Genomic DNA, 12630 nt, shown 5'->3' on the forward strand with positions numbered 1-12630 from the left:
AGTAAGCCTGCCCAGCACATCAGACAGACAGGCTGCAGCAGCCCTCTGCTGCATGGAGGGCAGTCATGGTGATGGGAAGCAGGCAGGAGGTGCACAGCTTTCTGCTTAAGCCCTTCCAGAGCCTGCTGGTTCATAGAAACACAGATGTGGTCGGCAAGGCTTGTTTACTGATGTTTCTGCAAAAATTCCACTTCTGTTCTGAGAAAGATGCTGATAACAAGATATTCCTTCCTTAAAAAATAAAAATAAAAAATGCAGTTAAATATCTCTGATAAAGGCATGCTCACCTTTATCAGCTTGCTTTGCACTGAGACGTCACTGAACTTACTTGGAGGGACATAAATGATAAGTAAATAATCTACTAGATATGTGCACCACTTTAATGGAGGGATGGACAGTTGATCTATTTAAAATGATGCAGCTGTTTTTTAAAGCTGATCAGGCTTGTGCTTATAGTGTGGCTAGCTGAGGACCTAAGTTCTGCTGCACTGAAATACTGCTGAAAAAAAAATGAAATGTCCAAGAAAAAGATAGAAAGCATGATTTACACCTATTATTTGACTTATTCCAGCATTTTTTACCAGATAATGTATTCTCTATCTATCTTGTATGGAATTCAGCCATTGATATACCATCAACTGAAAATTGTGAAAGCTCCTGTCCGGCTGGAGACCTGTGACTAGCGGCGTTCTCCAGAGGTCGGTGCTGGGTCCGGTCTTGCTCAACATCTTCATCAACGACCTTGATGAGGGAATAGTGTCTGCCCTCAGCAAGTACACCGATGACACAAAGCTGGGAGGAGTGGCTGACACGCCAGAAGGCTGTGGTGCCATTCAGCGAGACCTGGACCAGCTGGAGAGATGGGCAGGAAGAAACCAAATGAGGTTTAATAAGAGCAAGTGTAGAGTCCTGCACCTGGGAAGGAACAACCAGACTTATCAGTACAGGCTGGGGGACGACCTGCTGGAGAGGAGCTCTGAGGAGAAGGAGCTGGGGGTCCTGGTGGACGACAGATTGACCATGAGCCAGCAGTGTGCCCTTGTGGTCAAGAGGGCCAATGGGATCCTGGCGTGCATTAAAAGGAGCATGGCCAGCAGGTCAAGGGAGGGGATCCTCCCCCTCTACTCTGCCCTGGCAGGCCTCACCTGGAGTACTGTGTCCAGTTCTGGGCTCCCCGGTACAAAAAAGACAGGGAACTCCTGGAAAGAGTCCAGCGGAGGGCCACAAAGATGATACGGAGCCTGGAGCATCTTCCCTATGGAGAAAGGCTGAGAGACCTGGGTCTGCTCAGCCTGGAGAAGAGAAGACTGAGAGGGGATTTCATCAATGTGTATAAATACCTGAGGTGTGGGAGACAGAGGGAGTTGGCCAACCTCTTTTCAGTGGTTTGTGGGGATAGGACAAGGGGTAATGGCCACAAGATAGAGCACAGGAAGTTCCGCACCAACGCAAAAGAACTTCTTCACAGTGTGGGTGACAGAGCACTGGAACAGGCTGCCCAGGGAGGTTGTGGAGTGTCCTTCTCTGGAGATATTCAAGGCCCGTCTGGACGCCTACCTGGGCAGCCTGCTCTAAGGAACCTGCTTTGGCAGGGGGGTTGGACCCGATGATCTTTCGAGGTCCCTTCCAACCCCTTCAATTCTGTGATTCTGTAACATCATTCCTATGGGATCTAATCCCACATTTTTCACTCAGGAATCATCTCTCCCTTTTTAACAATTGTGCTGCACCACCCAGAAGCCCACTGGGGTGTTCTTTTCCTCAAGAAGAGCAGCTTCTATCCAGTGCCACTCTCAAATGAAACACGTTTAGTGTAACCCAGTCTCCCCTAAGCTTCCCACCCATGATCTGATTATTTTCTAGTTAGTCTTGGTGACATGAGGAAGAGGTGCTTGGCCACCATTAACTCCATTTTTAGTACAGAAGAGGAGGCAGAAGCAGAACAGACAGATCTCATCATTTAATACCAAGGCACAGTAATCTTTAGCTGGAGAAAAGCAAGAATGAAGTTGTTCATTTGAGGAATGTAAAACAATAAAGAAATCAGAGTTCTTTTAAATTTCCCTCTCTCTTTCTCTTGCTTGGCAGACACACACATCCACCCAACAAGATTAAAATTGCATACGTCTGTTCTCAGGTGCACTATGTGGCCATTGGTACAGCTACACACGTGCATGTTGTCCTGCTCACAGCCCCTCACTCACCTGAGCCTTAGCAGTGAACAGAACTGAATAAGCCATTGGGAGAAGTGGGGGGGTCTGGTCCAACGCTGCCTTTCTCAGTTTGTGCTGTGAGGTCCAGCCGTGAACAGTTGCCTTACTAACAAGCACCTTGGCAGTCTGGCTTGCTTGCTGTAGAGGTGATTCTCCAAAAAGGCCGAGAAAGTTACCAGTTCTTTTTAGAAAAAAAAAAAGTTTCATTTTTGTAGCGTCTCTTCCCTTTTTCTCAACTGTGTCTCTTAGGTATTATGTCCTATGTATGCCTCCAAATGTGCAAATAAATATTTGTTAGAGTAACACACAGAGGCCCCAGTCTCCACTGGGCACTGTGCTAACAGAGAAGAAAGACACACTCTGCAAAGCTTATGAGGTGAAGGAAAAATGATCCTCTTAATCCATTAAGTGATTTATATTTCTGTTGGACCCTCAGACACAGCTGAATACAGCAGGCTTCAGCATTACTGGTTACTTTTCACAGCAATAGTTGGCTGTAGCACAGAGTTCATGGACTGCTTTCCAAAATCCATTTCCCTTTTCACATATTGATTCTACTACGAGGGCTTTGGGATGTAAACAGCTGTTTGCAAATGACAGTTGTTGGAGAATATCCAATTCCTTTTTCTTCCCAGAAAAGGAAAAAAAAAAAGGTTCAGAAGGAACTTGTGGGTAACATATCCCGCTGCAGAGAAAGAGTTACCCAGTAGTTCCAGCTGATGGAATTGCTGCCACCAAAATCATCTTGAGGTACATGATGCAGACTTGCATACAATGGTACAGCTTGGATGAGATATTTCTTCAAAATAAAAGAACTTACGTTGGAGGCCATGATGACCTTTAAATAGCGCTAAAGCCCAGAGCTTTCTCTGAATATAGATGAAAGTTATCTATAGTGAGGTTAGCTGCTCGTGACAGAGTTGTTTCTACTACATATGACAACTGAATTGCCTTTGTAGAAGAGGCCCTTACCTAAACATAACCTGAACAGCAGTCTTTAAGGACTTGTTTGGTGAGCTAGCCATAAAACTGTCCCTTCTTATGTCTTACTTGTGCATTCTTGGGGTTGGAGATGTTTTCTGCAAGTCACATTTTCTCCTTGCTTTCCGTTTGCACCTGACTCTTCTGGTGCTCACTGCAAACTGGTGACAGTGTCTGCGCTCCTAATGAGGAACCTACCCACTGCAAGAACCATGAGAAGCCACTGAACAAGAAAGGATTCCGCCCACACCAAGGATTTCCCTGGGTTGCAGCATTAATCCTTCAAATTTGCCACTTCTGGCTGCATAAAACATGTTTATTACTGCAATATGTTGCAGCTCTTGTAGCCAGTCCCTCCTGACAGAAAATACAAGAGAAGGGTACAAGACCTCGTCATACCTTCTCTACCAAAAAAAAACTAAAAGGTGTCAGAAACTTCCTACAACTGTGATGACTCAGGATCATGGAACTGCAAAGCAAAAACCTCTGCTCTTCAGCTAAATTCTGGTTCATTTTATTATAACTTCCTCCTCCTCCCAGTCCACTTCCAGCTGATTTATCTGTCCCACCTGCACGTAGCATCCTGTCTGGCATGTAGAGTGTGAGCTTTTTGAGGTGATTTCCATCATTTGCTTATACAGTACCTAGGAGACACCTTCAAAAGTACCCAAGGCATGAATGCCAAGCTATAACCACACTGGATTCTCTGCTGGGATGGTTATTTCTTCCCCAAACACATTATTTTTTATTAGGCTTGGAAAGAATTATCATAAAGAAATAGGGATTTCAGCATCAAAGCACACTGTGGTAGTGGAGACTGTTTACCTGAGAGAAGCTGTTTGTCAGCTGGGCAGGAATATTAAAGGCTGTTGCTAACTGGACAAAAGGAGTGTAAAATAGGCAAACGTCCTAAAAAAGAAGAGGCAGTAAATGATCTTTCCTAACTCAGAAGAGAGACTTTCCAGGCTAGTGAGGGTTTGCCCCATTTTGCTTCACCTTGGAGGCAGCTACAGTTTAGGAAGGTTGAGATAGGCAGAGCATGAGTTGTCCAGGTGAGTGAATTAGCAAATAATTTTCATTAATTCTACACTCAGATAAAAGGGAAAGGACTGAAGCAGGATAGATGGCTGAGGTGGAAGCAGACAGTGAGGGAACGAGGAAACTTGAATGTCAGATAGCAGGGCATCAACACCCAGCCCAGAAAATTGTTTCCTTCCCAGTGTGGCACAGAAAAGCATTCACTTTATCAGTAAGAAGGCTCAGAAACATGGGATGATAAATTTTATAGCAGGATTACTTTTCCTGGTAGTGATATCTACAATGATCCAATATAAATTATTTACAAAATAAAGCCCCAGTCCCTTTCCTCCTTCAGCAGCTCTGCCTGCCTCCCCCAAGCACAGGCAGCTAGACATTTAATCAGCACAGTTTTACCTGGCTGTGGTTATCAGTTGCAATGCAGTGAGAAAGAATACTGTGGCTAAAAGTGTTTCAGGCTTTTTTCTCTCGACTTTCTTGGTATCATTCATATTTTAGGTTGTTGGTTTTCTTTTTCCAAGAAAGACTACGCAGGGGTAACTTGTTTAAGATAATAAAACCATATATATATACATATATATGTAAAGAATAAATAAATTGAATTATTAAAGAGAGCAAGGTAGAACTACACCCTAAAATGGCTTACTTCCTAAATTAAAATAAAATAATTAAAAGAATTATGCACTCTTGAAGAGATCCTCACTTGTGTGGTATGCTTGTTTGCAGACTAGGGTACTGCCCAGGAGCAAGAAAGATTGCTGCTTTTGGTAGTCTACAAAGGTCTTCCTGATTTTGCTCATTTATAAAAGTCCAGTCAAAAAATTCCTTGTGCTGTGGATATCAGTGCATACACATCTGTATAAACACACCCATCCTTAATTTCTCTAAATCAAATGCCAGACCTTCGGCCATTTTCATCACGAGAGGTGTACTCTCATTGTAGCATTATAAAAGTCCTTCAGAAATCTTTCCTCTGGGCCCTGGCGAAGTGGCACAGCCTCTGCGGCTGTGTGGTGAGTTGTGGATGTGAGAGGGAAGGTGTGACTGGGGACCTGGCCAAGTCTGAAATACTGGTCTCAGCTACGGAACCATCTGGGGCCTCATCTACCCCAAATTTTAGCAAGCTATCGTGCTGGAAAACAGGATTGCTCTGACAAATGTCATCAGCCTCTCCTAACAATCAGCAAGGTCGCTTCCTTCAGAGCTTGAACGAAAAGGCAAACTGAAGAGCCTGCTTCTGTCTTGCTATGACACTTTTAGCAATAAAAGCTGCATGGTAGAGAGACACATGAACAGCACTTCCTGTATATTTGATCAACCTCTGTTCATGCCAATGTGAACTTGGGCTTTGCTGCCCCGGTTTGTAATGGCTGCAGGTGCCACACGGCAAGACAGACACAGCAGAGAGATGTGGTCTGTGGGGAATAAAATGTACTGAATTCAAGTCGCTAGATATGAAAAATGACCTCTGTACAGAAGTAAGAGAAAGACAGAAGTATTACTCTAGTCCCACCTTCTTCCCTAGTAGGGGAATTTCACTGTAATGGGCAACAAAAAAGCACCTTTGCCCTCGCCCTTAGCTTTACTTAAGAAGCCCCTGAACTTCCTTTCGTCACCACAGACTTCATTATTCCTTTTGTCTGCACAGGGGCACCCTGCAGCAATGTCTCCACTTCCCACCAAATGCAGATCTATGTAAAATACTCGGTGTGCCTTTATGTATTGGGCACTGTCCCGGCAAGTGCAGATCTCCAGTAACAGCTGAGGCTGTGCGCAGAGGGCCTGGCTGAAAGAGGCCCGGCTCCACCCGTGGCAGCTGGCTGCTCTAGTAAAACTCTCTGGGGCTCGTGAAATAACTGACATGAAAGTGATGTTTGGCCGAGAAACGGAACTCATTTTTCAATTGACATTAAAGAGGAAATCATTTTAGTGTTAGTTGATACTGCACAGGCACGTTTTCAGTAATTAAGGCTCAGAAAAAGCAATGGAAATACCTACGAGGTGTGTTAAGAATGAAGCCAGAAGCAACATGTGAGAGGTGCCAGCTGAAAGAGTCCCTACACTGGCTGCTACACGTAATGGGAAACCTTGTGGAACTGCAGAGGGAACGAGTAAACAGCAGCCCAAGGAGAATCAAGCATGGAGGAGCCTCATTTGCACCTTTGAGTATGGTGCAAGGACCCAGCAAATACAACTGTAATTTCAGAAGAAGTTTGTTACATGTAGAAGTGCATATAAAAGATATTCTTATGATTCCGAGGTGCTGAGGAAGAAATTTTGCTCTATACCTCCTCTTGCCTCAGCTTGAAACACTTCTGATCCCATCCCTTCCTCCCCTGTCGGCTAAGATGGCGTTCATATGCAAAGATTATTTTTTTTTCTAATTTTGTACTCTGTCATGATATTAGATTTCAATTCTACATCCAGTTACAGCATTTGGAGGTTTTCTAGAGATTTTTTTGCATCTTCCTTTTTCCAAATTATAATTCACAAGGACATTAGAGATACCATCCACTATGCACAAAATCAGATGACATTCCTGCATTTTTGAAACAGAAAGCCACAGAAAGTTGGAGTCAGCTTGGTCCACAGGAGATGTATACTTTTTAATAAGGAATGCCCAAACCACCTGTCTGCCCTTCAGGACCCAAGTGAAATAGGAGTGGTTCCCCTCTACTAGCCCCCAGGCAGAGCTGGATATCTAAACTAGCAAGGCAGATATTATCATACCCCAGGTGTACATGCTTTGCTGTTTATTGCCTAAATACTTTCCAGATTAACAGAAACCACCTGCCTCTACTTTCCATGCTCCAAGTTTATGCCACAATCTTTGAGCAGAGAGTTTATCGTTGAGTGAGGATGTGCAGCAACACCCCAGCAAAAAGATCACACTGTAACTGCATGCTATAACACTCCTTTGCTAACCTGCAATGAAATCATCGAGGCTAAAAAGTAACCCCTTTCCCTCCTTCCAAAATTGTGGTGCCTTCCCATTTACTATCAGCTGGCTTCCTCAGCCAGACTTCAGGTGGTTTTCATAAACAAACTGTCCTCAAATGACTTTTCCAAGGTTTTATGAGGAGATGAACCAGCTACCTTGTTACTTTCCAGTTCTATGTTCTGGTTTCTTACAGCCACTACAAGCTCAGTGCCCCTCCCATCATAGCAAAAAGACAATGCTCCCAAGAACTACAAAGGGAACACAAGCGTGTTCAAAGTTTTGTAATGTGCTTGTTTATCTGGTAAGATTGGATTTTATAAATGTTTGCTATTTTCCTGCTGTAACTCTTCATATCAGAAGACACTGCTCTCTTACTTACTCTTGACAGATTCTGTATAAATTTATGGTTCTGCATCAATAATAAGAGTCATTAATCATAATAACAATACACATCACAGGGTCTCCCAGGCATTCACCACTGAAGTTGTTGAACTGTCCTACAAATGAACACCCCACTGTCAGTAATTATTTCTGGGCTGAGACAGAAAACAATGAGCTTGGTTAGAAAAACTGGGGAAAAACAAAATTTTCTCCCAGTGGACTTTAATGGTGGTGCTGGTGAGCAGGGAGAATCACAGATACAAGAGATCAATTAAGGGGAAATACAGTTTTTGGAAAATAGTTTCATTTCTGTAGAAAATGAAAATTTGTTTTTTCAACAACTCCTAGTCAGTCAAAACTATAGGCAAAGTGTTTTGTTTGTTTGTTTTGTTAAAAATGTACAAAGATTGTTCTCAAAGGTAATCATTGTTTTTGTCCAGTTTCATTTCTTCCAACAACTACATTAGCCAATAAGCACAATGTCCTTCTATTCACAGTTTATTTACATAAAGGAAAGAAATAGCGGGAGAAAAGTAATCTAACAGATTAGAGCAATGGACAATAAATCCAATTCCATTCCCAGTAAAGTCAATAAGATTTTTTTCTGCTGAATTCATTGGCTACAAGGAGAAGCTGTGATTCAGACATCATAATATAGGCAATGAGAAGCAAAGGAACATGAGTAAGAAGCGAGACTAGCAGTAATAAGGCAATAGTAGAAATAAATTTTACATCTTAGCATATTATTATTATTATTTTGAGAATACATTTTGAGAGTGCTAACTATTGGAGGGCAAGCAATAAATTTAATTTGCTAGCTATAAAGATGGTTTAACCACAACTTAAGTCCTAAAATCTTATCCAAGACTACTCTCTCGAGAAGAACTGCCATTGGATTAGGATGTTATCTCAACAAGGATGGGATTACTGTTTAGTCACGTCACTTTTCTTCCCTGCTGCCTTTCCATCTGCTTTATTGAGGGGGGGTTCCTGGCTCTCAGAAAGGTGGATGGAGCCTTGTGAGAGCCTGAGTGAGAAAGGAGGGAAGTGGGAGGCAGCTGCTCAATGGGCAAAGGGTAAAGAAATGGGGAAAGAAAAGAAAGGAAAAGCAAGTGTAGGTGGCACATGTGCCTCAGCTGCAGAAGCTAATTATGAGCTGGTACATGGGCACATATTTGTGCTTGTTCATCTATATGCTTGCATTCTCTGCTTTCCAGAGTATTTTCTTTGTGACACACAGAATCATTGACAAACTTTGCAGCCTTTTCTGAAGCATCCCAAATAATCATTTTATTGATGTCAGATTCCTGACTCATTTCAGGACCTTCATCTGAAGATAAGAAAGCTGAAATAGGTCGAGCTACCTTTAAAGGAATATGAACAATATATAATGTTACCACCCTCACTGATGAAGATTTCAGCTTTTTCTTTGTTTCTCTGCAGCACTCTCTGTTTTTGCTGCTTTTACTTCTGCCATGGAAACCTTAACAATGTTATCCCTGATTCTTAGTCCTCAGTATGACTGTAAATACACAAATATAAGCATATAATAATTTTGTAAATTCTGTATTTTCTATTATATAACGGGAAGAAATTTTCCCAAATGACCCAGTTTTACATAACCTGGTGCAGAATTAGTCCTTATTCTTCTTGGGCAGACTCCCTCAGGCTTTGGTCTGTTCTGATTTGAGTGCTGTCCTTGAAGACAATAGCTTTCTCTTAGGAAGAAACTAGAACTTTTTTTTTTTTTTCTTAAAAATCTAAAGGGAATTTTGAGAAAGCTAACCCAAATTCTCCAAATAAAATATGACAACTGCCTTTCTCTGTCTATGTGGCCAGTGTTACTCCCAAGTATTCTCTAAAATAGATTTTTTGTTATTGTCTGGAGACACTTTTCTATCTCAAGAACCTCATCTACAGAGAGAAATGGAGACAATTCATGCCAGATGAAGTTGACAGGGCATCAGAAAGGAGAAAAAAAAAAAAAAAGCTTGTATTTGAGTATTTGCTGACTATAAGATGCACTACAATTGTACAGTTGGAGACGTTTTCTCTTCTGTTAAATCTGCAAGACTTCAACCCATCTATCTCCAAGAGAATCAGGGATGGGAACAGTTATAAATAGTACAGATCCTTTACATTTTTCCGTAATCTGTTTAAGCTTTTTCGTGATTTTAATGACTCTTCAGTGACTACTGATCAACATCAATGAGTTGGACAGTCTGGGACAGTCAGGGAAAATAGCTTTAGTTTTTGATTTTTTTGCAGCCTGGAACTGATATTTTTGATGCACACTGTGGCCCCGATAAATCATACGGATTAGAGCCTTCTTCTTTGGGGATTTTATTTATTCCTTTCTTATTTTAAGGTACCTGCATTTGTGGTTTTTAATATAGCAGTAAAGCTGCTGCTGACTTCTTTCCACCAGATGGCACCACAGACTGTAATCCATATCCACTATCTATATGTGTATGTGTATATATATTATTTGTATAAATATATGTGCATGTGAACATAGGAATAGGTATGTATTTACTGGTCTGAACGTATGAGTGCTAGACAGCTACAAACTTTACCAACGTCACTTGTCTCTTACCTTACCACAGTAGGAGAAGGAAAACCATCCAATGACACCTTGTATGGAGACCACACCAGAAACAGTGCCTTCACATTTGACACATTCATGGTACCAGCAGTCAGTACTATTTAAAATAAACATGATTAAAGAGACAATGCATATTATGAAGTCTTACTTTCTAGTACAATTTATGGTAACCACTTTTTTTTTTTTTCATAACCTTCAATACCAGCTACATGTTCCTTCTTAAGTACAGTTCTGTCATTGAAAGATTATTCCTTGGAATTCAGTTTTGAAATCTTTTCAACCCAACCATTCCACATTACATTAAGGGTTGCCTACCTAATGCTTTAATAGGAAATGGAAAGGGATGTCTTTTCTATCCTAATTAGTTGCTTTCCTTGTCTTAATTTGCCTCTTTGATAGTTTGATCAAATGCCTTCACTGGGAGAACAGTGTAGAGATCTGAAAGACAGGTAGAAATGAATGCATTGAATGAATGAATGAATTCTGCATGTATGTATGCAGAAAAATATTTTAAAAGAAGCTGGAAAATAGCATTTATAAAATGTTGATTACATTGTGGGCTATATATTTAAAAAAACAAAAACAGAAACACTTGACAAATATGAATGTTATTTGGTATCACTTTTTTTCCCCTTAATAACTTCTCAGTTTCATTCTCATTGTTTCATTTGTATACTTTAGAAATAAAGTATTGATCTGAATACTGATCTGAAAAGTCTTTAGTGGCATTTTTCAACTGACTGCTTAATGTCTGAGGTCTTGTGTGCGTAGACATGCAAAATCGTATTAATATTTTTTAAGGACAACACTATTTAATTGTTAATGTTAGATCCTTGCTGGAAAGGTGCTCTCTCATGCTGCACTATAGACTGAAGTCATACGGCTATCCTACTGCAAACAGTTTATCAGATCTATAAAATTTTTGTTTGTGATTCATCTCCAGGTTATTTTAATTTCTGATGTTTTCATATTTCCTATTGTTATTCTCTCCATGCTTTCAAGAGATATTTTAGCTTGTGTTATGATCACTCCTTTGGGGAATTCCTGTAAGCTATCACAACAATAAGAGGTGCAACACAAATGATACAGTGCTAGGTAGTGTATATGAGAAGAAAAAATAGTATTTGTTGCCTTTTTTTGTTGTTGTTGTTGTTATCTTTCAGTTTCTAGCTGTTCCTTCCCTCCCTCCTGATTAGGTGTCACAATGGTTAAACTGCTCTCTCCTAACCCTACTCTTTTAAAGCTTTAATTTCCCACCCTTTCCAAAATGGGTAGACACCTGCTGCCCTCTAGTTCCTGCTAAGACATCTTATCTGTCTTAGCCTGAAACCTAAGCAATCTTCATTGTATCAAAAAACAAGCATTAGGACCCACCAGGAATAAAAACGCCTTGCTGCTTTACGATGGCTGTGGACTCCAGGAACCTGCAGCAAAGCAAGGAATAGTGATGGACATACTGTGAAACTCATCATGCCAAAAAATGAGCCAAGTGACTCCATTTGGGTACCCTCAATGGTAATTGAGTGAGACAGAGAAGCATAATTCCTAGGATCACTAAACCTGGAAAAAGTCTTTATATAGTAGGAAAGTGGCTAAGCACACAGAAGACTGCATGTTTGGCTCATAGCAAAGCAGTACCTCTGCTCATCATGCTATCCTGCAGGATGGGCTCTGGGTGCTAGACCCTGAGCTCAGCCTGGAGCTCAACGTAGCAGTTGTTAGCTCCAGGCTGAGCCTGCCTCAAATGACGAGCATGCTATATAAGTTGTAGCATGTGTGGAAGACAATAAATCATGCTGTTTGGGAATACTGCAATAATCAATGACCAGGAATGATAGATAGTTGTCCAGGGAGGTGTGTGCAAATAGATCTTAGCTTGGCACAAGGGATGGATTGAGACGCTTGCTAATTATTTTCTTCAGTCATTAATGTCATTTCTTAAAAGCATACTGTAAAGTACATTTTAATATCTCATCCTTTAATTCTCTCCTGTTTCCCCTTCTTCACTCCCTGTAAATGCAGTGGCTTGTAGGCTTGATGGTACTTAATTTGTACATTTTTACTTAATTTGATGAGCTGTAAATGCTCTTTTAGCCTACTGTGAGCATTCAATAATCCAAAGTGGCTGTGAAGTATATAAGTCCTGTTTCAGCTTTATAGTGCCTGACTAAAACAGAAATAACGTATTATGAAATCCTACTCAAATGTCCTTATTGGATCACGGCTATCCATCACAACTCAGAATTAAAAACTGTCGTGGCTTGCTGGTCTATTTTTTTCCTTCTCTATTACCCCACATTAACAAGGCTGAAGAAGTTAACAACAGTAGCATCCTCATAGTTCTCTGGATATTTTCTAACAACATGCGATTTTACATTTCAGCTTAGCAGTGATCCTCCTCATCCCTTTTCCTGTGTCTGGTCAGTTCAGATTTCTGTCTGAACTAACTTTTGGGAAGGAATTATCAGTTT

Source organism: Cygnus olor, chromosome 2 (genome assembly GCF_009769625.2).
Source record: "Cygnus olor isolate bCygOlo1 chromosome 2, bCygOlo1.pri.v2, whole genome shotgun sequence".
NCBI lineage: Eukaryota > Metazoa > Chordata > Aves > Anseriformes > Anatidae > Cygnus > Cygnus olor.